At 54.4% G+C, this 26,001-nt stretch overlaps 1 pseudogene; it reads right to left on the bottom strand.

The window, feature by feature from the left end:
- The window catches only part of LOC102248405, a 91,045-nt pseudogene extending 65,373 nt beyond the window's left edge, over positions 1 to 25,672 (bottom strand).
- Between the last annotated feature and the right edge of the window lie 329 nt (positions 25,673 to 26,001).

Genomic DNA, 26,001 nt, shown 5'->3' with positions numbered 1-26,001 from the left:
CCTCCCCCACGCACATTTTCTGGCCGAGTTGTTTCTTGGTTTATCTTTGACCTCCACTGCAAACCAGGCTCACTCTGACAAGGCTTTGAAGTCAAGTCCCTGAGTCTCCCCCTCTGGGGCTGGGCCCAGCCCAGCTGGACACGGGCTGAGTGCAGGGCAGAGGTTGGGGTGCACGTGGCTGGAGGCAGGAGCAGGGAAGGCCCGTTATGTGGGCTGTGGAGGTGGGTAGGAAAGGGCAGGGCTGGTGGAGGTGAGCAGGACTGGTGCAGGCAGGATGGGGCAGGTGCAGTGACCAGGAGGGGTCAGACAGCCACAGGGTGTGGAAGCCAGGCTGGGACTCAAGGCCTAACCCCAGAGCCTGGTGGTGAGTATTTCTGGCAGCAGCCATAGAAAGCTAACATAAGGCAGTGTCAGACCTGTGACCTAAGTGGCATGTACTGACCTTCACCGGGGTTCTCAGACTTGAGCTTGCACCACAGTGACCTGGAGGGCTTGGTAAAGTCCACAGCACTGGGCCACCCCTGAGTATCTGAATCAGTAGTTCTCGGGTGGGGCCCAGCATCTGCCTTTTCAACCAGTTCCCAGGGAGGCTGCTGGTGGTGGTCTAGGACCACATTGTAGAATGACGGCCTTGAAGTCCTTGCCTCCGTACCCTCTGGGGCGCAGGGAGGGGCAGCGAGCACACTAAGGGGAGCTAGGGGGCCTGGAATCCACTTTAGCAGGGCTAGCTTTGGAAGTAGTCACATATGTTGAGCTTTTGTTGGGTCCCAGTCACTTTACATTATCTATGGAATCCTTACAAGGAGAATGGGGCTTCCACTCCCATGTTAGAGAAGGGTGAACTGAGACTCACAAAGTTGAGTCACCCCAAGTCACCCACTGGCCATTAGCAGAACAAGGATTTGAACCCAGAGGCCATCTGCTGGGCACAGTACTCCCTGGCTTCTCAGGACAGGCAGGCCAATAGACACCCACCGTGAGCCCAGTTCAGAGCCCAGAGAAACCCTTTTCTTGAACGGGTCCGGGAAGGACTGGCACACAGGACTACCTCTGCCCGCTGTGCTGCCAGCCCAGGCCAGGGCCTCCCTAAGGTCGGCCAAACTGGCCTGAATTGTGGGGCAGACAACGAGGATGAGGGGGAGCAGGGAGGAGCCTGGGGTACTGTCCTGACTGCTGCTGGCCAGCTGGGCTTGGGCCAGCCTCTGCATTTGTGAGCGAGGGGCTGGAGCGGGCCCGTCCTGGCCTAATACCTAAAGGGGCCACACAGGGTGCAGCCTCCTGGGGCCTGGCAGGTTCCTGGTCCCCGAGGGCCTCCTCCTGAAGCTGGGTCCACTCCACCTGTGAACACAGTGGGCCCGAGGCCAGGCCCTGATGCTGACAGAATGCCCCCTGCATCCCGCACTGTTGGCCCTGCCAGGAGAGAGGGCCAGTGCCCGGGGGGACAACTCTCTGGAGAACAGGGCCGACCTACTCCCCCACCCCCATCCCCCCGTGCTAGCTCAGGCCTGTCTGATAGCATCAGCAGCGCTAAGATGTTGGCTTAGCTCCTGCCATTTTTTTTCTTTTAAAGCTGTTTCTGAACCTCCTTAGCCTATATTTTATTTTTCAGTTGAAAGTGCTCCTCCCGCCTCACCCAATCTATTTGGCTATAATTCCTGGACTGGGCTTGTTCTCAATGACGGGACGTACCTATGTGTAGCTGGGTGTGCACAGGGGCCCGTGGACACGCCGGTGGCTGTGTTTCTGCGGGCGTGTGTGGTGTCGCGTGTGCCTGGATGCAGCAGGCCCAGGCACACCTGCGGGGCCCGAGTGCATGTTGCCTCGCTATACTTCCCGATGGGCACTGACCCCTAACTGTGAACAGATGTGCTTGCAGGGCCCCGCAGGGATCACAGCTGTTTGGCTGCCAGAAAGCGCCAGTTCTGGGGGCCCCGGAGGAGCCTGGAACACCTTGACCCAGCAGAGGAGCACCTCACCCTGGCGCTGCTGGCCGGGAGGCTGCTCTCCTGCCTGTGCCTGCGCAGCGTGTGGGGGAGACAAGGCCGCCAAGCTGTTTATCGGCCCTTTGAAATGGTGGGGGGCAGGCCATCGGGGGAAGCAGTGCTTTCCGGACCTGGTGTGGTGGTGACCTGGCTTCTTGCTCCTCTCTGGCCATTCACCATCCCAGCCTGACATGCAGTTGCCTGAGAGAGGAGATCCTGTCCTCCCCATTCACTCCCTACGCCGTGGAGGCAGGACTAGCCCTGGAGGATGGAGGGGGAGGAGGACAGTGCCAAGGAGGCCTCTGCATCCCAGGGCAGGTGTGGGAGGGGGGAGAACGGGCTTCGTCTGCTTTCCTCTGGGGTTGCAGGGCAGGCCTCATCTCCCCCTTAGCTCAGAAAATAGTGCTACAGGAAGACAGAGAGCGAGGACAGCCACTGGGACAGCCGTCGCCAACCGGTGGTCCGCGAGGTCCGAAAGGTTGGCGACCGCGGCACTAGAACATCCCCGTGTCGGCCACCCTTCCACGCCCAGTGCCTAGCATAGCCATTGACACATAACAGGCAGTTAGAAAATACTTATGACTGTGCAATAGGTGTTACTGAGTGAAGAGGACAGGAAGTGGGAGCTTGGGACTAAGGGCTGGAGAGAAAAAGATGAAGCAGCAGCCAGAGAAATGCTGGAGAGAGAAGCGAGGCGCTCGCTGGCTCGGAGGTGCCCCCCAGGAGGTCAGGCTGGAAGGCAGAGAGGGAGAGAAGGGGGAGACGTACAGGAAGCAGCCCGCAGTGAGCACGGGAGGGGGGAGATTTGCCCACTCTCACTCCCACCCAGTGCCAGCACCAGCAAGGCCACCGGGCCCGCGGGCTTGTCTCTGCTTCCCTCGGCCGTGGGTCGCCTGAGGATGGATGGTGAGAAGTAGGAGGCTGGTCTGAGATCTGGATTCTTTTTGGGGGGAGAGGAGATGCTGGTGCCTCTGTAGCTTCAGAGAAGTGGGGTGAGGGGGGACCTGGGCGTGGAGGACAGTGGCCATCGGATGGGAAAGCCATGCTCGCTCTTAGAAGGGAAGTGCTATCCTGAGCAAGGTGCCCCTCCTCACATCGCCCATCATCGTCACCACAGCTCTGCCCCAGGGGTCCTGTCTGTCCATTCTGCAACTAGAGAAACTGAGTCTGAGAGAGGGTGGGCGTTCTTTTCAGAGGGGCATCAGGGAGGGGAAGGAAGGGGCCCAGCTGTGCCTGATGCCAGAGCCCAGGGCTCAGGACAGGGCCGGAAGGCTTCTTGGAGGAGGTGGAATTGGATCAGCTGGGACTTCAGTGGGAGTAAATGGCATTATCTGTAAGAACCAGCTGAGAAGAGAAACCTCTTGTGTTTTCTCAGTCAGGAGAGATGTCCCATCTTGGGCTGCCACGGCTGCCACCCTGCATTAGGCTGCCCTCGGGCCTCCTGCCTGGGGCAGGGAAATTAGAGGCAATCAATGCGATTTCAAGGCAGCAGCTCCTTCCCAGCCATCGGGGCCATGCCTGTTAACCAGCCCGCAGCCCCACTGGCCTGATACCACAAGCAAATAGCCCTAATGGGGACCAGACCTCCTCCCACCCTCCCACCTGCCTGCCTTGTGTCTGCGTGCCTCTGCGCTGAGCTGAGAGCCTTGCCCCTGGGACCTGTGTCCTGCCCCAGGCCCCCAGCCCCCTTCAGGGTAAGAGGCAGGGTTCTGAGCTGGGAGGGCTGCCCTGGCCTCCTGTCCAGCCCCCTTCCCAAGCCTCCTCTCTTGAAAGAGCCAGGACTAGGTTGGGGAGAGTGAGGTAGTCAACTCCGGGGCAAAACTTAAGGGGAGGCCCCAAAACTCAGCAACCAAGACAAATGATGTTTTAATGCAGTCTTTTGTGGGTTCAAAATTAATGCAAAGAATCCATGACAAACAAAATATCAACATTTTGAATGCAGGCATGGACTGACAGGGCCAGGATTAAGGCCAGGGGAGGGAGGTGAGTCAGGCAAGTGCACGGTCAGATCGGTCTTTATTCGGGCGTCCCTCGCCCGCCCTGCATCTGGACGCGACCACCTCCTTCTCCACACCCCCTTGGGCCCAAGTCACAGAGGCCCCAGCACCCAGGCCCTTGCAGTGCTGCCCCCTCTGCCTGGAATCCCTCCCGGCTTCCTTCTTTGCCCTTCACCTGACATGTGACATTCCTCTAGACCTCGGCTCTGGCAGCGCTCCCTTATCCCGGGACAGGTTCGGAGCCCTTTGCCTCCTAGGGTCTCTCCCCCGCCCCCCCACCAGTCACATATCTTTGCTCTTTTAGGGCAGATTGTTGACTCTGCTCATCTCCGCGTCCTTTAAAGGCCGTCACGGGACTGGACAGGCTGGGCTTTGATCATCTTGGGCCGACGGACGGACTGGATGGAAAACGAAAGAATAACAGGGTTGTGGGTCACAGCCCATTTCAACTAAGACTTTAATGACCAAAACCAAACAAAAGCCTTGAGGTTCCTCAGGCCCAGATGGGTCCACATGCTCCCGGCGCCAGGGAGGAAGTGCTGCCACACTGTGGTCCAACAAAGAGGTCCTGGCAGTCTCCGAAACTAGGCACTGGAATTGGATCTATACTTTTTAAAAACACTTTTTTTTTTTCATGAACAAAACTCTTCAGCTTTCTCTAAAAGATAGCATAGGAAGAGGGAGCCAGTGCAGGCCAGGCCTCTCAAAATAAGGCAAAACCCAGCTTTCCTTTATTTCGAGCAATGATTTCTCCAACTGCAAAGAGGCCCTACTCCATGAGCCAGCTTTGCAGCAACCTACCAACTTCCAGAAAAGTTTCAACAACTCATAAAGATGCACATGTGCATGACGTCCCGGTGACCCTTTGGAGGGAAGGGGCCCCCCGAGTGCCTGAAAGCTGAGTTGGGGCCCAGTTGTCCCGTCCCAGGACAACCCCCCGCCAGGCTGGACACCGAGGCCCCGTCCGCAGGCCCAGCTTTTCTGCACTGAGACAGCCCACCTCTCCGCAGGCCCCTGGAGAGGTTCAGTTTTGCATCCCCTGATGTTTGGTAGATTTGACAGCAAAGCATCCTGGGAAAGTCACATTCCCTGGAAAGTCTGACCAAACTCTAAGGAGAAGGAAGCCTGCCAGCTAACGTGGTGAAAACCCACTGAGAGCCACGCCGGAAGCACAGGAGCCGGAGGAAGGCCTTTGAAGAACCTCCGCACGATTGTCCACACTGTCACTGTCTTCATCCGGACAGACTGGCCTGGGTCGCGTTACCTGAGCAGGGACCACCTATAAACAGCGGCTGGAGGCCGACGCCGAGCCCTCCTCTGCCGGAGCCAGGGGCTCGCGGTGCCTGTTGACTCATCTGGAAAATGGGAATAACGTCAGGATGAGCTCATCAGTGCAGAAGCCAGAAAGCTGGCTGCCTTGCTATCTCTGTTTCCAATATGATTTTTATGGCCTCCAAGATGGTGCCTCCTTGTAAGCTTTCTCTGCAGCAGGCTCGTGTTTCTCCACAGATTCCTTCGTGTTTGGCTAAGAACAGTCTGTGTTCCCTGCGTTGGTCAAGTTGCCCGGAATTCCTAATGCTCATTCACGTCCTTTCCAAGGATTAGCAGCACACCCCTTGCTCGTCTTTCATCGAACGCCCTCCGCATGTGGGGTAAAAACTGTGCTTGGGCAGAACCCTGGCTATGGGTGCCCATAAAATGGAGACTTTGGCGAGAGTCCCCTGCATGGGGGCAGAGCGGGAATGTGGCCGAAATGCAGGCCTGAGCATCTTTAATGATGTGCAGAAAGAGAGGGCCTCTGCCCGCACGGGCAGATGTGCACAGCTGTTAATGGAGAAGCCCCTAAGACCGCGACCAGCGCAGAGTAACGGATACCCTCAAATGCTTCCTAGCGGAGTTAAGAATTTTTTGTTGATCGTGCCTTTGAACTAAGGTCATTTAAGTATACAACAGATGTTCCTCTGAGGGAAACAGACTTATAAAGTCAGGAACATAAAGGGACCTAATGGTTTACTGGGGGTGGCGCATTAAGTTCATAGCAGTTTAACTCCTTTCAATGTTAAACAAAACAATGACGCAATTTTATGCACAATAAAAACCTGTCAAAACAATCATCCTGGGCCGTGGAGGTCCTTTCAGTCATTCTTCTAAAGATAAACCGAGGGCACAAGTGACAGACGTTTCTGGCTTCTCCTGCGGTTAAAGCAGTCGGTGTGTCGGCTTCAGCAGTTCAAGGCCGAATCATCCAGGATGGTCAGCAAACCGCAGCTTGGGGTAGAGGGAAGGGCCAGATATAAAAAGGCAGGAAATTCATGCTCTGTGTGGCTGCTGGCCATGCTAGCCTTCCACAGGTGGGATCAGCCGTCACCTGGGAGGTGAGATTGGTGGGGAGCTGGATCCCTCCACCACCTGCCTTCGCATGTCACGCCTCACCATTAGAGCTTTATCAGACCACAGATATTTTTTGAGTGTCTGCTAAGCATCAGGCACGTCCGCTGGGGTTGAGCTTTACCCTCTTTGGGGTCTTCTGTGGAAATGCGATTCTCCGGAGAGGGATCCTGGAAATGACGGGATTTGCATTCAGACTGGAGTCTGAATCCTAGCCTGGCACGTACTAGTATTAGTTGTGTGACCTTGGACAGGTCACTTCACCCCTCTGAGCCTTTATCTCTCTCATGTTATAAGATGAGGTTGGTCATACTCACACCACAGGATGATCAACCCTGGGTGGGAGAATGGATGAAAATTCCAAGTCTGGTTCTTGGAACAGGTGTTTCACTTCCCTTCCCAAGGAAGAACCAGGCAGCACCCCTGCTTCAGGGAGTGTATAGTGTAGGCAGGGAGACGGACTCCATGTGCACAAAAGACAAGTGATTCTCCCAGGCCTTAGAAAAGCAGTGGCTAACGAAGGCCACACTTAGATGCTGTAGAGGCTGAGCGGAAGCTGGGCCACGTGGACTGGGTGATCATGGCTACGTTGGCCTCGAGTTGAGGCCAGGAGACTTTGGGAAGGGGAAGAAGCTTGTTCTAGTCAAGCAGACCCCGTGAGTAAGGCATGCTGGGAGCACTGAAGGCACGCCGGAGGCCCACAGTGAGGCGGCCAGCCTGGCTGAAGCACAGGGTTACTGGTGGGAACTGAGGTTGCCAGGGATGTGGGGTACAGATTGTGAGGGGCCTTGAATACCAAGCTGAGCTTTCTCTGGAGGCAGTAGGGATCGTGGTTGCTCTTTGAACTAGCGAATGTTAATAACATTCGTATTTCAAGAAGATTAGTCCAGTCCATGAGTGGACAATACGTGCCCCCCACCCTCCTATCCTGTGTCCATGGCAGACATTGCTAATCAATCTCAGCCTGGGGGCCAAGAGAGGATTGGAAGCTGTCATAACATGCTCTGTATGTGGGGATGATGATGCACCCTGTGTGTGTCTCACATACTTGAGAGCATGTATCTCTCTACTTTTTATTTTAAGGCCAGTGGCGCGAAAGGGCTCACTGTGAGTCTACAATGATTTTCATCTTTGCTGCTCCTCGGACCAGGTTCTGGATCTGGAGCCTTCTCCCCACCTTCAGGGCACTCTGTTCACTGTCCCACACAGTCTCTGGCGCCCCCTGTTGGTTTCCGAATCTGACAGCTGCAGGTGCACCTGGAGTCCAGCCCCAGCCCTGGCACAGGGAGAGGGGCTGGGCTGCCGACAGGCCTGCCCAGGACCCCCGGCCGGGTGTCAGCGGTGAGCAGTGCCTTGTGGTTTCCCATCTGCACCCTCTTGGCAACAGTGCACATCAGCGAGGTCTGACTGTTCGGGCAGGAGCTGGGAAGGCTTGGCCTCACTCTGGAAAGGGGGTGGAATTTTCCTGAAATGACAAACCATTTAAATCTTTCAGGACTTTCTAAAGTTACTGAGGTGCCAGAAATAGAACGCAAGTCTTGGCTTCACATTGTTGTAATTTCCTTCTCGGTTTGCATTTGGAGTCAATTTTGGTCCACGGAGATGGCAGCGCCCAGAGCGAGTCCTGACTGCAGGAACGGGAGAGGGATGGAGGCCTCTGAGAGCAGGGCCCACCCTTCAGCTGGCCAGGGCCCCAGCCTCTGGGAGAGCCCACCTCCATCCCACCTGGCCCCTTCCGCAGGGCAGGGCAGCCTCATCCTGCCTCCCTGGAGAAGCCTCGAGAAGTCTGGGGCATGCGGATGCCTGGTTTCACTCCTCCCTGAGAGGCACCTCCGGCCATGCTCCAGTCGCTCCCTCCACCTCAGGTCACCGTCATCTCTGCTGGAGGACTGGCACAGCCTCCTCAGTGCTCTCCCTGACTCCTCTCTGTCCCCCGCCCACTCCACACCATTCCATGCAGCAGCCAGGGTGAGCGAGTTAAAGAGCAACACTAGTAGCAGAGACTGACTCAGATGCTCCTCCAGGTCCTCTGCACACAGCAGCCTGCTGGGGGTGGCACTGTCGCTTCTGTCATGCCCATTTTACAAAGAAGGAAACGGAGACACAGAATGCTCGATAGCTCACTTAATAGCTTAATAGGTGCCAGTGGCAGAGCCAGGACCGGAGCCAGCATCTCCTGGCCCAGAGTCCATGCAGTTAGCCACCATGCAGTTAGCCACCATGCCATGTTGGCTCTTTTGATGCCACAGCTGTGGCTTTCCACTGCGCTTAGAATACCAGTCAGGCCCTGCAGGTTGTGCCTGGGGCCCCACCTCTGATCTCTCGCAGGCCATTTCCCTCTTGCTCTGCTCTGGTCAGCCTGGACTCGGTTGCTGGATAAAATAAGGACGCTCAGTTAAATTTGGACTTTAGACAAGCCATGCAGGAATGCTTTGCAGGTATAAGTATATCCCATGCAATGTTTGGGACATACTTATACCAAACAAGTATTTGTTTATCTGAAATTCAAATTTAGTGTGTGTGTGTGTGTGTGTGTGTGTGTGTGTGTGTGTGCGCGCCTATATGCAAAGTGTGACTAAACCTGGCAGCTCTCGCTTGCACTCTGCCTGTCCCCTGGCTGCTGAGTGGATGCCACCCCAGGCCTTGGCTGCTCTTTGCCCCCCACCTGCAATGTTCTTCCCCCGGCGCTGCCTGGCCGGCTGCTCCTCGTCCTTCAGGTTTCAGCTTGAGTGGCACCTTCTCTGACCACCAGTCTAAAGCAGGCTCCCTGTTATTCTCCCTCAGAGCATCCTCTTCTTTCCCACGATTTGGAATTAGATGTATACCCTCTATTAAGGCTGCCTCACTCCCCGGCTCGGAGCTCCCCCAGGGAAGGGACTAATGCCCAGAGCCAGCAGCTGCCGGGCCCATGTTACTCATGTCATTATTATTCCTGCCTCTAACCATGCTGGTCCCTCCTCCTGGGAGCCCTCGATGCCCCCTGATCCCCCTGTCCTTACCGTCCTTTCCATTTGGTTGGTTCATTGTTGTGGGGGGATCCTAGGTCTGACTGGGCTGGGCTAGGTGGGTTCCCAGGAGCTCAGATCTTGCTCTTGAGGAGCTCATGCGAGTAAAGGAGACGTGGGAACGGTGACTCCGGTGCAGTGTGTAAGTGCGTGGGTGGTGTCTGGGTGATGTGGGGGGGGGCGGTGCCCCCCTAGAAGATGCCTGCGTCACAGCCCTCACCCTCACCCGGGAAGAGCCAGAGCTCCTAGTCATGTCCCAGGAGAGCTGTGTACAGACTTTGGCCACAGGGAGTCCTGGTGCCTCCTCTTCCCCAAGCTTCTCAAGGTCAGAGGCCCGCTTGCCCCTCTCCACTTCCCCAGCTCCTCCTAGCACAGCCTGAGTCACAGCAAATGCATTTGTACTCACGGTATAGATGTATACATGGAATGCTTTGGGCTGCAAGTAACACAACCCATGACTCACGCTATTTCAGTCAATAAGGAATGTCGCGTTTCACCCTGTAGGATGCCAGAGGCAGGTGGACACAGTCAGAAGTTTAGTGACGGCTCAGGGACCCAGGGCTCCCTGTCCCTCTGCTCTGTTGTCCTCAGCACGGGTGCCATGCTAAGGGTAGTTCCCTGAGATCACAGGGTGGCCCCGGGTCTGTGTGCCGCTCTCTTCTCACCCGCGGGAGAGTGAGAGGACCTGCTCCCAGCCATGCCACATGTGCCCTTCTCCCGAGTCTGGTGGGGACAGCGGCCCACTCAACCGTGGACAGGTGCCGGGCAAATGCTTGTTCTCATTAGCTTACGACGGAGGTTTCCGAACTTCCTCGGTTCTGGTACCCTTAGCGCCTCGGGAACTTTCCATGGCATTCTAGACCAAAAGAAATATTTATCAGTTCTCCTTATTAGTTAGTCGGGCACAAACAATTTAGTAAGTATTTATATCCTAACAATGTAGTAGCCATTTGTAAAAACCACTCATCAATGGAAAAAAATTCTTTTCCTATCATTCCTAATTAACCGCAGTCATTTCTAATGGGATGTGTGTGCCTGTTGGGCACTGCACAACGTCTCAAACCCGGGAGTTAGACTGATGCCGCGTCCTTTCTTCCTAATTACGTTGATTTTTGCGCGGTCCTGGCTTTTCATGCCAGCGACCACTGAAAACCTGGCTTTACACGGTTACGGTATCATTAATGTTAAAACCGTGAAGCACCTTGAGCTCGTAGTCCTCAGGATTCTGACAGATGTCACTGTGTTTTCCTTGAAGTTTTAAAATATCACCTGGTGCTCCGTTGAATTCACTGCAACACCTTGGGGTGCCTTGGTGCGTGGTTTGGGAACTATGTTCTTAGAGTAATTATTGTGCCTCGATGGAGCCAGGCCTGAGGGAGGTAAATACCTGGACAAAATAAGGGTTTTCTGTTCAGCAAGAGAAAGAGTAGGAGTGGATGCCTGATCAGTAACAGGAGCCAAGGGAACGGACATTAATGATTGTTGCCTGGATGTTGCATTTCAAGGCCATTAAGAGAGGAGAAATAAATACCTTCTAGTGGCTACTTGCTCATGTCACTGAGAAGCACAGGGAGTTTGCTGCCTGCAGAACTGTAATTCCTATGACAGGGTCATTTCCCTTGGTTTCTGTCGGTGACTGTTTAAAACATCAGTAACTGGTTCAGGGGCTCCTCACCCCATTGGACAGGCTGGGGAAACCGGGGAGCCCTCCTCAGAACAAGGACATGTGGGAGACTGGCGTTCACGTGCTGCTGGCCCCTGGTTCACTTTGTCATTCTAGGCACATACTCTGACCGCTTTCAACTGCGGCGTGCGGTTGAGATCTGTGAAATGCCGATGGTCACTCCCACCCAGCTCCCCTGGGAGGACATCCTGTCCTGGAATGAGGGGTTCCTACTGCTGCTGAGCAAACTGACCGGGATGCTAAGGACACCCACTGACCAGAGCTGTGACCCCTTCCTTGCGAGAGCCCCAGAGCCAACCACCGCTTATCCTGGGAGGTCCCGGCCTGGTGGCTGGATGCCAGGCTCGGCTGGCCCCTGACAACAAGGCCTGTTTCTGATCGTGGCTCTCCATCCTCAGCCCAGAGAGAGGCTTCTGTCCTCACCTGGTTTCTCCGCCACCCTCCACCACCTAGAGCCACCTAGAGAGGGTTCTGTCTCACCAAAGCCCCGAGGAAACGTCCGAGGCTGCGTCCCCCGGGCCTCCCTCGGCCCCAGGTACAATCCCCCGCAGTTGCCCCACAGGCTTATCTGAGTCCAGTGTCCTTGTTGCCCAGCGAGTGCAGACAATCTCTTTCCGGAGATTATGTTCCCAAGCCTTCGAGGCAGCTGGGCTTTGTTAACCACCTGGCGCAGAGGCCTCAACTCCTCCCCGGAAGGTCCTGGTGCAGAGCAGCCGGCCTGGGGGTCTCTGGGTGGACAGAGGTGGGTAGGGCAGCTGCTGGCTAACTCTCGCCACTGTGGGCTGGGAGCACTTTTTCCACCGTAGGGGACCCCCTTCCGTTGTGTCATGGTTTCAGTCCACAGCAAGCAAACTTGATAGCATCAAACCCTTTATGTATTTACTTTGTGCCAGTCATTGTTTTGTTCTTTCTAATCCTTCCCCGAGGACATACTTAGAGAGAGGAAAGGGGAGGGGGGAAGAAAGAGAAACATCAATGTGAGAGAGAAACATCGCTGATCCGATGCCTTACTTACCTGCCCTGACCAGTGATTGAACCCAAAACCCAGGCATGTGCCCTGATCAGGAATTGAACCTGCAACCTTTTGGTGCACAGAATGACACTCAACCAACTGAGCCACTCCAGCCAAGCTGTTTCTTTGTTTTGTTTTTTAATATATAGTTTCTGAGTGTACAGTTACATTCAGTTCTTATGATACCTTGATAGGTAATTGAATTTCTCCCGTTCCCATTCACAGATGATAGGATTAAGGCTCAGGCTGGTTAAAGAACTTGCCCTAGAGAGTGCTGCCACTGGCAAGTGGCGAAGTTGGGATACAAGCCAGGGCAACTGGACACCCCAGTCTGGCCCACTAACTCCTGCACGGCCAGCCTGTGCCACAGGCTGGGGGACCTTGGGGACCATTCTGGTCAAGGCTGAGTTCACCCAGCTCACTGGTGGCCAAGAGGCTGTGGAACCTGCTCTCTTATCTCCTGGGCCCAGCACTCTTTCCAAAGATGTTTACCGTTCTTTTATTTTGTGGGGAAGGTGGCCTTTGAGGGTAGGGAAACAGGGGGACTATTTGGTACTTGGAAACCCCAGAATTGATAATGGTGGCAAGATAATTGCACGCTAAGCAGCAAGGTCTGTGGTTGAGGGGTCCTCTATCTCGGGCTCTGAGCACAGTGTGTCGAAGTCTTGATTGAGTAACAGAGACCAAGAACCCTAACACTGTTCCTGTGCTTTGCCCAGTAGTGCCGCTTCTAGAAATTCCAAGGAAATCATTTGGAATGCAGGCCAAGCTTTTCATGCCATGACTTTTGCGACACCACACAATGAATAAACGAAGCTTGCACTAGGGGAACGCCCACATAAACCCCGGTTCGGGCCAGTGCAGGAAGACCCTGCAGCCTCTAATACAGTGGTTCTCAACCTTCCTAATGCCGCGACCCTTTAATACAGTTCCTCATGTTGTGGTGACCCCCAATTTCATTGTTACAAATTGAATATAATTAAAGCATAGTGATTAATCACAAAAACAATATGTAATTATATATGTGTTTTCCGATGGTCTTAGGCGACCCTGTGAAAGGGTCATTCGACCCCCAAAGGGGTCGCGACCCACAGGTTGAGAACCACTGCTCTAAAAGGATGTTTAGCTCGGCCAGTGCAGCTCAGTGAACCAGGAGGCTGCGGTTAGATTAGATTCTCAGTCAGGGCACACGCCTGGGTTGCAGACTTGATCCCCAGTAGGGGGCATGCAGGAGGCAGCTGATCAATGATTCTCATCATTGATGTTTCTCCCTTCCTCTCTGAAATCAATTATATATATAGTGCTTACAAAGAGTGTGTGATGTAATGAGAAAAATCCTGCTCATATTAAGTTAAGCCAAAGGGTGCAGTGGGGTGGGGGAACTGGGCATGGAATGGAAAACGCTGAATACTTAGGATCTCCATTATGTGAACAACAATTAGTGTGTGTGGGAGGGGGTGCGGGGAGGAAAAATTTCATAAATGTGATTGCTTCTCTGCAATTTTCTGATTGCACAATTTTCTACAGATTTAGGGTGACTTGTAGAGCTGGAAAACACAACCAACCAACCAGCCACAACAATAAACGGTGCCTCTCCAGACTGGGAGGGCAGGGGGAGCACCCACCTTCTCTGCTCCCAGGGCCCCGGGAGGGGAGAGGATGGGAGATTTGGGGGGAGGGGAGGGCTCAGGGACTGACCTGGGCACTGGTGCTCTGAACTGGCCTGGACAGCTCACCACTCTGCAGTGTGGGTGGCACTGCGCTCGCCCTCACTGGAGGGAGGACTGTGGGGTGGGGATGGGTGATACTTGGCTGTCTAGGTCACTTCTCCACGCAGCCAGCTGAGCTGACTTTGCCCGTGGCTCAGGGAGGGCCCAGCCCCTCCAGGCCTCACAGTTGACCCCTGGAGGAAGGAGCAGGCTCACTGAGAGGGGGACTCAGCTGGCCGAGAGTTGATACTTCCCTTCATGCCCTTTGCAAAGCCAAACAGGGCCTGTGTTACCTGGAAAGCTCTGTGCTTTGAGTGGCAGGAAACAGCCGCGCCTCTGGGCTGAAAGCTGTCTCTGTTCAGGTTTGGTTTGATGTCTGTCAGGATGGCTGGGCGGTCTGGGAAACCTCCTCCAGGGCCAGGATGCCTTGCAGGGTTCAGAGCACCGGGCCTCGGTGGGTCCACCAAATCCAGGCCACAGCGCCCCCTGCACACCCACCTCCTGTGCAGCTAAGCGTGCAAGTGGCTTGCATCCCAGGCAGGCCATGGGCTCAGGGAGTCAGTGGGCCAAGCATGCACACAGCAGATTGCGGCTCCCGCCAGAGGGGCTCCACAAACCCTGGCTGAGTTAGCAGTGACGGTACTCCCACCGTGGAGTGCTTGTCGTGCCGTGGGCCTCGCCCCGGGATCTACCCAGATGGCCACACAGATGTCAGTAGGATGAGCAGTCAGAGCAGCCTGGGACCCGACCAGCCCTCAGCCTGCCGCCTGGGGGAATCAGCCACAAACAGTGGCCGGGGTGGGGAGGAGTGGCCCACAGGAGAGACACAGGTGCTGAGAAGACCCCGAGGAGTCAGACAGCCACGCCTCCATGTGGCAAGGTGGCCAGCGAGGCTTCCCTGTGGGGGAACCTGAGCTCTCCAGGGCCCTCCTCTCTGTTCCTGTGATTCCTGTGTGCTGCTCACCCAGAGCCTCCTCTCCATCCACCCGCAGGCTCCTGGGCCAAGGTGGTGTGTCCAGCGCCAGAGCTGCAGGGGTGCACACGGCCTCACACGGGCCTTGCTCATGGGCTGCCTTGGGCTCCGTGCTGGGGTCTGACTCACACCCCTGGCGCCGTCTCAGGTTTTCTTGCTGGTCCTCGTCAGGACCCCGTCCTCTCTGTGGTGCTGGACTGGCCCGCTAAGCTATGCTTGGCATGTGCGTGATCACAGGGGCAGTTATGGGGTTACTTGGTGCTGGTTGTTTTGGTTTTGTGTTTTGTTTGTTACTGTTTCTTAATACCTAGATCAGACAGAGATGCAGCTACGCAAAAAAAAAAAAAGTAAGACATGTTGGCTGTGATGGCAAGGCAAGTCGCTGCGATGTTCCAGACCTCCTGCTCCTTTACACAGTAGTTACTGTTTACTGAGTGCTTCCTGGGTACTCTGCCCCTCCTCATATTCCCACTAATCCTCCAAACGACCCTATGAAGTAGATATTTTTGAATCACTCATTCATTCCTCAACTCTTGAACGAGTTGTTGCTGTACCCCACACATTGTCACTCCTGTTTTAAGTTGCAGTGACAGATTCAGAGGTGAAGTAACTTGCCTAAGGACTCGAGGCAAAGAGAGTGATGGGAGGTGAGGGAGGACTGGCTGGTGGAAGGGGGTGCAGGTCTAGGGCGGGCACCGCCCTTGTGCCACATGGGAGGCTCAGCATGACGGATGGAGGAGCAGTGGTGAGCATGGTTGTTACAGGCCAGGGTCTGGCTGGGCTGCAGTGGAAGAGGGTAGGGGTTCTCCCCTCCCCCAGTTTTATTGAGATACTAGAGGCCCGATGCACAAAATTCGTGCAAGAGTAGTCCTTCCTTCCCCCGGCTGTCGGCACTGGCTTCCCTCCGGCCGCCGGCAGGCACCTGGGACCTGGGCTCCCCTCTGCCCTAGTTTTGTCCGGAATGACGTCCAGAATGATGTCTGGTCTAATTAGCTTATTACTCTTTTATTATTATAGATAATTGATGTGCAACAGTATATGCGTTTAAGGTGTACAGCATAATATCTTGACTTACATGTACTGTGAGGTGATTCCCACAGTAAGTTTAGTTAACATCCATCATCTCATATAGATACAAAAAGAGAGGAAATGTTCTTTTCCTTATGATGAGAACTGTTAAGATTTACTCTCTTAACAACTCTCGAATATACCACAGCGATGTCAACCGTAGTCATCCTGTTGTACCTCGCGTCCCTGGTACTTCGTCATCACTGGAAGTTTGTGCCTTTTGGCCGTTTTCATCCAGTTTCCCCTTCCTCCACCCCCCTTTTCTCTGCTAACCTCAAAGCTGATCTCTTTTTTCTCTTGAGTATTTTTTTCCCTCTTTTAAAAAAGATTCTATGTACAAGTGAGATCCTACAGTATTTGCTTTCCTCTGTCTGACTTATTTCACTCGGCATAATGCCCTCAAGTTCCACTCATGTTATCACCAATAGCAGGATTTCCTTCTTTTTTGTAGCTGAATACTATTCCTCTGTGTGTGCATGCTGCGTGTGTGTGTGTGTGTGTACATCTTTATCCAGTCATCTGTTGATGGACACTTAGGTGGCGTCTATGTCTTGGCAGTTGTAGATAATGCTGCTATGAACAAGGGGGTGCAGAAAGCTCTTTAACATCGTGTTTTCATTTCCCTCAGATGATTCCCAGAAGTGGAATTGCTGGATCACATGATAGTTCTATTTTTAATTTTTGGAGGATCCTCCATACTGTTTTTTTTAAAATATATTTTATTGATTTTTTACAGAGAGGAAGGGAGAGGGATAGAGAGTTAGAAACATTGATGAGAGAGAAACATCGATCAGCTGCCTCCTGCATACCCCCTACTGGGGATGTGCCCGCAACCAAGGTACATGCCCTTGACTGGAACCGAACCTGGGACCTTTCAGTCCACAGGCCGACGCTCTATCCACTGAGCCAAACCGGTCAGGCCATACTGTTTTCTGTAGTGGTTGCACCAACCTGCCTTCCCACCAACAGTGCACAGGGTTCCCTTTTCGCCACATCCTTGCCAGCACTTGTTATCTCTAGTCTGATGCTAGCCATTCGGACAGGTGTGAGGTGATACCTTATTGTGGTTTTGATTTGCATTTCCCTGGTGATTGGCGATGTTGAGCATCTTTTCATGTACCTGTTGGCTGTTTGTGTATCTTCAGAAAAATGTCTATTTAGGCCCCTTGCCCATTTAAAAATTGGGTTATTTGGGGTGTGCATTCTTTGAAAGGTGTAACTGATGTAAGATGTTCTTGCTCAGAAGGAAAGCGCGCCTCTGGCCCCATGTGGAGAGCGGAAACTACCTGTCTTGGATCTCTTGCTCGCCCGCTCACGCCTGGGAAATGGTACAGATCACAGCAGCATCAACGGGTTTAGGCGAGGCTTATTGGCAGGGGCAGGAAGGCGGGGCTCGGACTCCCTCCAGCTGCTCTCCTTGTAACTGGCCTCACTGCCTGAGTCTCCCTGCTCTGAACATAGCTTCTCCCAGGATGCTTTGCTCTTGGCCTGCGCTCCTCCTTGTGCCAGGAATACCCTTCCTGCCATTTTCATCTAATTCCTGGCTCCAGGCATCCCCTCTCCGGGAAGACGTCAGAGATACCCAGGGCTCCTCAGGACTCCACAGCCTCCTCCCGCACCGCCCTGCGGTGGGGTGATGCCCTGGCCCATGTACCTGTATGTCTCCCCGGCTGGGCTTAGGATAAGGGATGTTAGGGTAGGTGGGCTTGGCATGACTGTGCATGTGCGTGTCTGTCTCTGGTGGTTTGGGTGTGTGCTGTATAGGTATGCATGCTCACATGTGTCTGTGACTGAGGGTCCATGTGGGTCGTCTCCTGGATGTGTCCAGATGTGTCTTTTCTGACTGCATGCGTGCGTGTGTGTTTTATGTCTGTGTGGCGATGCTCCCCCGGGCCGAGAACAGGGGGTAGAGCCCGTCACCACCCCAATGGGAGCCAGCCGGCTACATCTTCATGGAGTGTCTTGCCTGCCAGCCTCCTGGACAGCCAGCCCAGCCCAGAGAGACCCTCTGTGTGTCTCCTCCAAGTCCTGACTGGTGGCGCAGACACAGCCCCTGGCCCTGCCTGCCCTCTGGTTCCCCTGCCTGGGTGGCATGCGTGGGGATGTGGCCAGCACCTCCCTGCTCTCCCTGTGCTCAGTAAGGAATGGATTATAATTCCTGGGCAGGCTGCATCTGCAACCAACTTGAGGGAAATAATTGTTGAGCGAGTTGAAAGACAAAAACTTGGAACTTCAATCCAGCCATCCATCCGTGTCATTAAATAAGGCTAATCTGAGTCCTCAGCGCCTAATTTAGCAGCTTCCAAGGCCAGCGGAGGCCTTACCCTACATGGCTCTCCCGAGCGCCATGGCGAAGTCCCCGCAGAGGCGAGCTTTGGGCAGCGCGGTGGGCAGTGACCTCACAGCCTAAGGACAGGCAGGGCCTGCGATGGACACCAGCCACGCCTCAGGGACCTGGCTCTGAGCTGAGAGGCAGGCCTGGCTCTTGTGCTGCCCTGCCCCTGGGAAGGTCACCCGGCAGCCCCAGGCCTCATCTGCTCAGGCCTGGCTCACAGGGCCTGTTAGAGGCATGACGGGGAGGAGCTGGGGTGGAAATGAGGTCGCGATTCCTCCAGAGTTGCCTTACAGTTACTTCTCCAAGCTGTGTCTTGTTGACACCAACCAATGGGTGACTGGAAGAAATAAGAGATAAACCATAAATCCAACTTTTTGAAGGACTGTTGTGAATCATTAATTCTTTCACCCATTAGACATTTAGTGACTCATTAATTCAACCATTCCTCCCCTCCTCTATTCATCCTTTTCTTAGATTCCCTCACTCCCTCATCCTCTTTCTGATTTATTCTTTTACTGGTCCCTCCCCCCCCTCCTTCCATTTCCATGCTTTTGGGGAATTGCCTGGTAGATGCTTGTCTCAGTGGCTGCCCAGAAATGAAAAAACCTTGGGGGCCTGCTGCCCTGAGGGTCAGTGCCCAGGCTGGGCTCCCGAACTGCGTCTCTTCCTCTCTCCCTGCCTCTGGCTCCCCACTGCCCCCTCATTGGAGCACATTTCCTCTCTGCCCCCCTCCCTCAGGGGGCATGGGAGCTGGCGGTGGGCTGGTGGGTGCGCCCTCGCGGGGCACTCGGGAGGAAAGGTGCTGAACTGACCTGATAAATGAACCAACTGGGATGTGTGGCCTGGCCCCCCTCCCCCTTTGATCAAAAGCCTCTGAACCCCTGATGACATCCCATGGCGTATTCCTCTATTAATCAGAAAAGCCTTGACAGATGTAAGCAATTTGTCTTTGGAGAGGACTGGAGGGGGCGGGGGGAGGGAGCCCGCTCCAGCCCCATCCGCATGGAGAAGATGCTGAGGGTGAGCCTTGAGATGGGGTCTGAATTCATGCATACTAAGAAGGCAGGGGAACCCAGAGCCAGGCAGATCAGAAAGAGAAGTGTTTTCATTTCAAAGCATACTTCTTCCTTGATTGAATAGGCCGCCCCCCCCCCCACTACCACCACCCAACCAGGGATGCTGGAATGAGGCTGGGATCCTGGGGTTAATCCCACCCAGACCCCTTCAGGGCTCAGATGCTTGAAGCAATGGGGGTTCATGTACGGATTCTCTGACAGCAGCAGTCAGCGCTCTCAGTGCCTGGGGCTGCTTCAGTTCTCACCTGCACGTCATGGTGGAGCTCAGCTAAGAAACCACACCAAACGCGGAACGGACCCGCCATGCAGCAGTCCAGAATGGGCCCCGGAGATGCAGAGAGGAAATAATGTCTACTCTTCCGAACCCCAGCCAAGACCGCCAGGCAGATAAATAACCGGGGAGGTGGGCGGGCAAGGGAGAGAGCGTACAGTGTGGTCACAGAGAGGAAGTCACCAACTCAACAAGAGGGCCCTCTTCCCAGAGGAGACGACATAAGCTGGGCCTTGGGTCTCACATGAGAAGCTCATATGAGAAGGGCCTTCCCTTACTTGTCGGTTTGGAGAACTTCTACTCATCCTTCAACACCCACTTGGGCCTCCTCCTCTGTTAGCCTCTTTTCCCACTAATTCTTTTTTTTTTTTAGTATTTTTTTAATTGATTTTTTACAGAGAGGAAGGGAGAGGGATAGAGAGTTAGAAACATCGATGGGAGAGAAACATCGATCAGCTGCCTCCTGCACACTCCCCACTGGGGATGTGCCCGCAACCAAGGTACATGCCCTTGACCAGAATCGAACCTGGGACCCTTGAGTCCGCAGGCCGACGCTCTATCCACTGAGCCAAACCGGGTAGGTCCCTCACTAATTCTTGAGGTCAGAAACTGGTCTGATTCATCTGTACGTCCCAGTGCTCAGCCCAGGGCCTGGCATAAAGTAACAACCAGTGCTCCCTGAAGTGAGTGAAAAAGAGTTGCAAACAGTGGGAACAGCATGTGCAAAGCTACGGAGGCAGGCATGGATCAGCATGGGGGTGTGCAGAGAACTCCAGCCTGTGTTTGTGTCAATGAGGCTGTGTCTAAACCAGGGGTCCTCAGACTTTTTAAACAGGGGGTCAGTTCACTGTCCCTCAGACCGTTGGAGGGCCGGACTATAGTTTAAAAAAAAACTATGAACAAATTCCTATGCACACTGCACATATCTTATTTTGAAGTAAAAAAACAAAACGGGAACAAATACAATATTTGTATTTGCATGTGGCCCGCGGGCCGTAGTTTGAGGACCCCTGGTCTAAACAATGTCTGTATCAAGAGGGAAACCCAAACCTACATTGCATTCCTGGGTTTCCTCTTGAATATCTGGCATCCTACAAAGGCAGCCTAAAGATCTCATTGCATCTGAGGAGTACAAGGAGTACATACAATCTTATTCTCATTGTGGTTTTGTGTGTGTGTGTTTTTTTAAAAGAGTGCTCCATGAATCCGTTGAGATGCTTCAAACATAGATTTTTAGAACTTGCTCTTGCAAATTTCAGAGATGAGAGCCACAGCCAATGTTTTGATCCTTTGCCTCCTTCCCTTTCCAATAAACACCTAGCACACTTTGCCAAGCATTCTGTGGTCGGGATTTACAGATCTGTGACTCACCCAAGTGAGCCAGGGAACATGAAAAGATGTCACTGGGGAGAAATATGCAGGGAAGGATGGGAGAGGTCAGCGCCTCCACAGAGCAGGACAGACTCCCACAGCTTTTCCTAATAAACAAGTTTCCAGGCCCTTTGAATTCTTCCGGAGAGGAGAGGAGAGGAGCATCAGCATTCACATGGAGGGGAGGGACACCGCGGACAGAGGGCCTCAGAGAGGGGGTTAAAAGCTGGGGCAGGAAACAGAACGGGGAGGCGGGCTGGTTCTGGAATGGTGGTTGCCAGCAACCATCACTGAGTACCTGCTGTTTGCCCATCACCAGCGGCGGCGGCGCGTTGCCTTGTGTAGGGTCATGTGGCCAGTAAGTGAGGAACTGGGATCAAAGCTGGGTTTCCAGCAAGTCTGCTGCCCTGGATTCCACTGGGATTGGACACTGGGGCTGGGGCCTGGGCCTGAGCCACCACACCGTGCAGATTGCTGCTCGTTGTCTCATATCCAAAGATGCTCACTGATTCCAAGACCCCCAAACTAGTTCCACAGGAGTTTAGGACGAGGGGATGTAAAATAGGACTTACTCCAGGCTTAGAATGTCCTCTGAATGCCCCAACCCACAGGACAAACCCTCTGCTAACCAGGAGAGTGCCGTTCCTGTGCCCACATTGTGTTCATCACCTCCCCGAGCCCTCCTGGCGGCCAGCCCTCCACGCAGCCCTCCTTGGCTCCTCTGGCCTTCACTTATGTCCTAGTCTCCGCGGGCCCGATGCTGATAAAAAGCTGTCTGCGTATCGAGTTCCTGCCATGTGCCTGCTCTGCGTGCAGAGTTTTATATACATTATCTGGATGAGTCCTCCTGGCCCTGCTCAGAGGGGGGTCCTGTTGTCTTCATTTCTCACGTGAGGCGATGGAAACCCAGGGAGGCTGAGTAACTTACCAGAGGCCACACAACTGGAAAATGACAGAGTAGCGATTTGTGCCCCTGTATCTGCATGATGGGGGCACCGGTGTCCCTCGAACCTGCTCTTCTGTCTCTAGGCTGCCTCCCAGGTCAGCTTCCGTCCTCCTGTCGTGCCACTATTTCTGTTCCCCCTGACGAATCCTGGCTTCCCAGGTGAGGGCCTGGGCCTCTCTATCTCTGCGTGCCATTTGAGCTCGTTTTTCACTGTGTGTTTAAGGCATCTGAGTGTGGCTAGAAATCAGCCTGTGGTTTCTGGAAGGTCAGTCCATGCATCAGTGAACCTGTGGTTATGTGCCTCTGTGCATGTGTATGAGAGCATGTGTGACTATGATTGTGTGCATGTGTGCACACGCACAGGCATACATGTGAGTGTGTGGCAGGGCAGCGATGGGAGACGAGCACAAGGTGAGCCGGAAGGATTGGAGGGTGATGACAGAATAGGGCTCTGGGCTGCACCTCACAAGGGACAGAAGTGGAGCGAGCAGGAGGGGTCCCAGCAGGAGTCCAGAGAGGCCGGAGCCCCCGGACGGGTGAGGCCTCTGAGAGGCAGACACACTCCTCTGTGACATCCTTGTCATGGCTGCCGCAGCCTGGCACAGACGTGTGTGGACTCATAGAAAAGAAAAAGAAGTATTTCTTAAGGACCTGCCTTAACGATGAGGTGTGAAGAAATACAGTAATAACTGCCGTTAGCTGGTCACTTGCTACACACATGTTCATATGTTCATGCATGTAAGAATGTTACATGCATGAACATATGTACTCCTCAGACGCTTGCCAGGGATGCATGATGAGCGAGGAAACTTCCCAAGGCCACACAGCAGACCGATGACTGTGGGAACCTGGGCCAGGCAAGGACAGCTGTGCCTCCCCGTGGCCGGAGCTGAGAGCCCTCCGCTGGGCAGTGCGAGGTCAGCCCATGCGAACCCAGGGGAGGAGTTTTAGGGGCCACAGAGAGGCCTTCCTGACCAGGACCCAGGGACCAGGCCTGCACTCGGGGCATCAGTGTAACTGTACCGTGGACCTGGGGCTGCCGGTGTAGGCAGTGCGTCTGGTCAGCGAGGGCCTGTGTTTTCCCATGATTGGCCTAGAGCACATGTCGCAATGTTGACAGAACGTTGGAGACCTTTGGCTCTGAGGCTTGGAGGTCAAGTAGGGGGTGCACCAAGGAGACCCCAAGGCAGGTGCCTGTTCTCACCAAGCACATCCTGCCTCTGTGTCACCAAGCAAGCTGTCCCCGTCCGCTTCCCAGGCTGATCCTTACCGGCCCATCCGGGCTGAGCTTTAAGCCCCCCCCCGCCCCCCCCCAGGAAGCGTTTCTGGTCTAGACCAGCCACGTGGATCACACCCTCAGGGTGGCCCTGCCTGGCCTGTGGGCAGGGGACTCTGACCCACCCCGGGCGCTCCACTGGGCAGAACAGCACAGCCTGGAGGCCCTGCAGAAACGGCTGGCTGCCCACATGGAGAGGAAAGGGAGAAGGAGCCATTGTCACCTACTGAAGGAGCAGCGGGAGGAGCTGCCGATGGCTTCTCACTGAAATAAATCCTAGCTAAAGAGCTGCAACTAAGCGGTTCCTGGAAGCGTGTGCAGATGGTGCCTATAACCAGAACACTGTTTTAAAGTGCCTCTTCACATATATTCTAAAACAAGTCAGCTGGGATTTTCCTCAGAAAGCCCACCTGCCCACTGACGCCTGAGGTCTGTGCTCCAGGGGAGGAGGGAGCAGCTGCAGCCCAGGCGATGGCGGTCCCTGGGGCAGGGCGTGAGGAACCACCTAGAGCAGGGGTGGGGAACCTTATTTTTCTGCCAAGGGCCATGTGGCTATTTATAACATCATTCTCGGGCCACACAAAACCATCCCCTTAAAAATTAGCCTGCTGTATGTGGTCAAACATTTAATAAACTCACCCCTAATGCCTTGGCAGGGCCAGACCGATGATTTCACGGCCCACGGGCCGGCCGTTCCCCACCCCGGCCTAGAGGACTCCATCAGCTGCAGGGGAAGAAGGCCTCTTCCCGCTTTAGGAGGAGGGAGAAGGGAGGAAGGCAGGGGAAGTGTCAGACTACGTCATCCAGTTTCCCCCGCAAGCCTTCCCCCCAAGAAACCAAGGAGAGCCGTGGTGTAAGCGGATACAGGCAGTGTCTCTGACTTCAGGGCCGATGTGTCCTTCCCAGGGAGGTGGGCTGAGCAGCGTGTGGTCCCCCTTAGCGAAGTGCTACCTGGCGCCACTGCCCAGAGGAGCATCAGTAGGGACCAAACAGGGAGCTACACAAGTCGTGGACCATCTCCTTTGGCCCCTAGCGGAATCCGGTGTGTCCCCAAGCTCCCACTGAAGACGTGGGAAGCAGGGGGTGGAGCTGCCAGGGGCTGCCACTGGGGGGGTGCGGTGACCCCAGAGGAGAGGCCAGGCAGGGGGAGGCTGAGCGGGCCCAGGTGGTGCATCTGGCTGAGACACTTGCAGCGTCGCCGGGGATGGGACCAGGGGTCGAGGTAGGAGAGCCCCATGGGCACTGACCATCCTGAAGGGCAGAGCAGGAGTTCTCAGCCCTGACCCCCGTCAGAGGGGGTCCGGAGTGGGTTGAGAGAACAACCCCACGGCTTATCTCTCACTTTCCGGAGACCCCTTTCTCCACCAAAAGAGGACGCATAAACTTCCCCTTGCCCTTAGAGGCTGTTTGGGAAGAAGAGGAGAAAGGGAGAAAGACTGAGTATTTATCTGAAAGGGACTGGGATTCCTGTCATTGTGAAATGCAGTGGCCCCTGCTTCCCTCGCTGTCCTGCTAGAGCAGACTACACCCTATCCCTGTGGGGATAGTCCAGTGCGTGACATGTTAAGTGCTTGACCATGAAACAAGATTCATCTGAGGCTTGGCCATAAAGTTATACTGAGAGCATGGTATTCACCTGTGAAGTTGTTCTGTGCTCTCTCGGAGAATTTGCCATTTATCATTTAAGGTCATTTTATCATTTATCCTTTTAAATACCCAGAAGCAGAGACCTTTGAAGACAGTTGGACCTTCCTTCCTCCCTTCCAGTGGGAAATGCTTGCTGTGTTCTCTTATTCTTCCACTCCAGCTCCTGGGTACCCTCCAGTGTTGCTTCCTTCTGTGGGGGAGGGGACGGGCCAGGGATGGCTTCTCCAGCGGGCCCAGCGGAGTTGGTGTCCCATAGGGCGGGTACATGGCCACGGGAGTACACATTGCTGCGAGGAGTGTCAGGTAGAGCGTTGTAGATAGCCTGCAATGATATTTGCCATCTTAGCTTTTGGCTACAAGTCACAGCTAAGGGTGACTTAGAAAATATAGATACTTAACAGGAAGCCTGAAGGAAGGTGTATCCAGAGTCAGCTCAGTGGCTCAAGGATGTCATCAAGGAGCAAGGCTACTTCTCGTTCTCTATTTCCCTGTCCTCAGCAGGTCAGTGTTTTTGTCCTGATGCACGTTGCCTCACGGTTACAGTACAGCTGCCACAGCTCCCGACTTCACATTCTCACACAACTGTCCACGTCCAGCTCATGGGCCTCTCTTTTCTGGTAGAAAAACTTGTCCCAGAAACTTGACCAGGGAGGGCTCATGTGTCTCCCCTCCAGACCAGGTTCTGCACCCACCTTCCCTAAGATCAAGACATCCATCATCCGGTGCTCAGGGTTCTGTGAGCAGGGGGAAGGCTGGGATGACTTTGAGCCAAGAAACCAACAGTGTTTGTCAATGAGACCAGGCAAGGAGAGGGCGCCAGGATAGGAAATTTCATGTGGCAAAAGCTAAGAGGAGACAACAAGAAATTAAAATGGGCAGATGCTGAACTGCGTGTAGATGATGGCGGTGATGGCGGTGATGGCGGTGGCCATGGGGCTACAAGTGATGGGGCACTTACTCTGCACCACGCCTGATCCTTACTAAGCAGCCCACCCTAGTCCTCACAACAAAGCTGTTACTTTATTTACAAGGGAACTGAGACGCAGTCCCACCTGCTGGCAGGGGGTGGCACCGAGGTCATTGTTTCACCACCCTGGCTGCTGGTGTGGGTTGCGGGGAGCATTTCAAAACAGCTGCTGTGTGTGGAGTCCTTCTTCCCTCTTCCATCCCATAGTCAACAACATTTAACAAAGTCTCCTCTGTTAGACTCATCAAACAGCCTCGCATTCTAGGGTACAGTGGGGAACAGAATAGACAAGCT

Source organism: Myotis brandtii, unplaced genomic scaffold (genome assembly GCF_000412655.1).
Source record: "Myotis brandtii unplaced genomic scaffold, ASM41265v1 scaffold18, whole genome shotgun sequence".
In the NCBI taxonomy this organism is placed as follows: domain Eukaryota; kingdom Metazoa; phylum Chordata; class Mammalia; order Chiroptera; family Vespertilionidae; genus Myotis; species Myotis brandtii.
The sequence above is the reverse complement of the archived record's forward strand: the minus strand, read 5'-3'. Positions and strand labels throughout refer to the sequence as shown.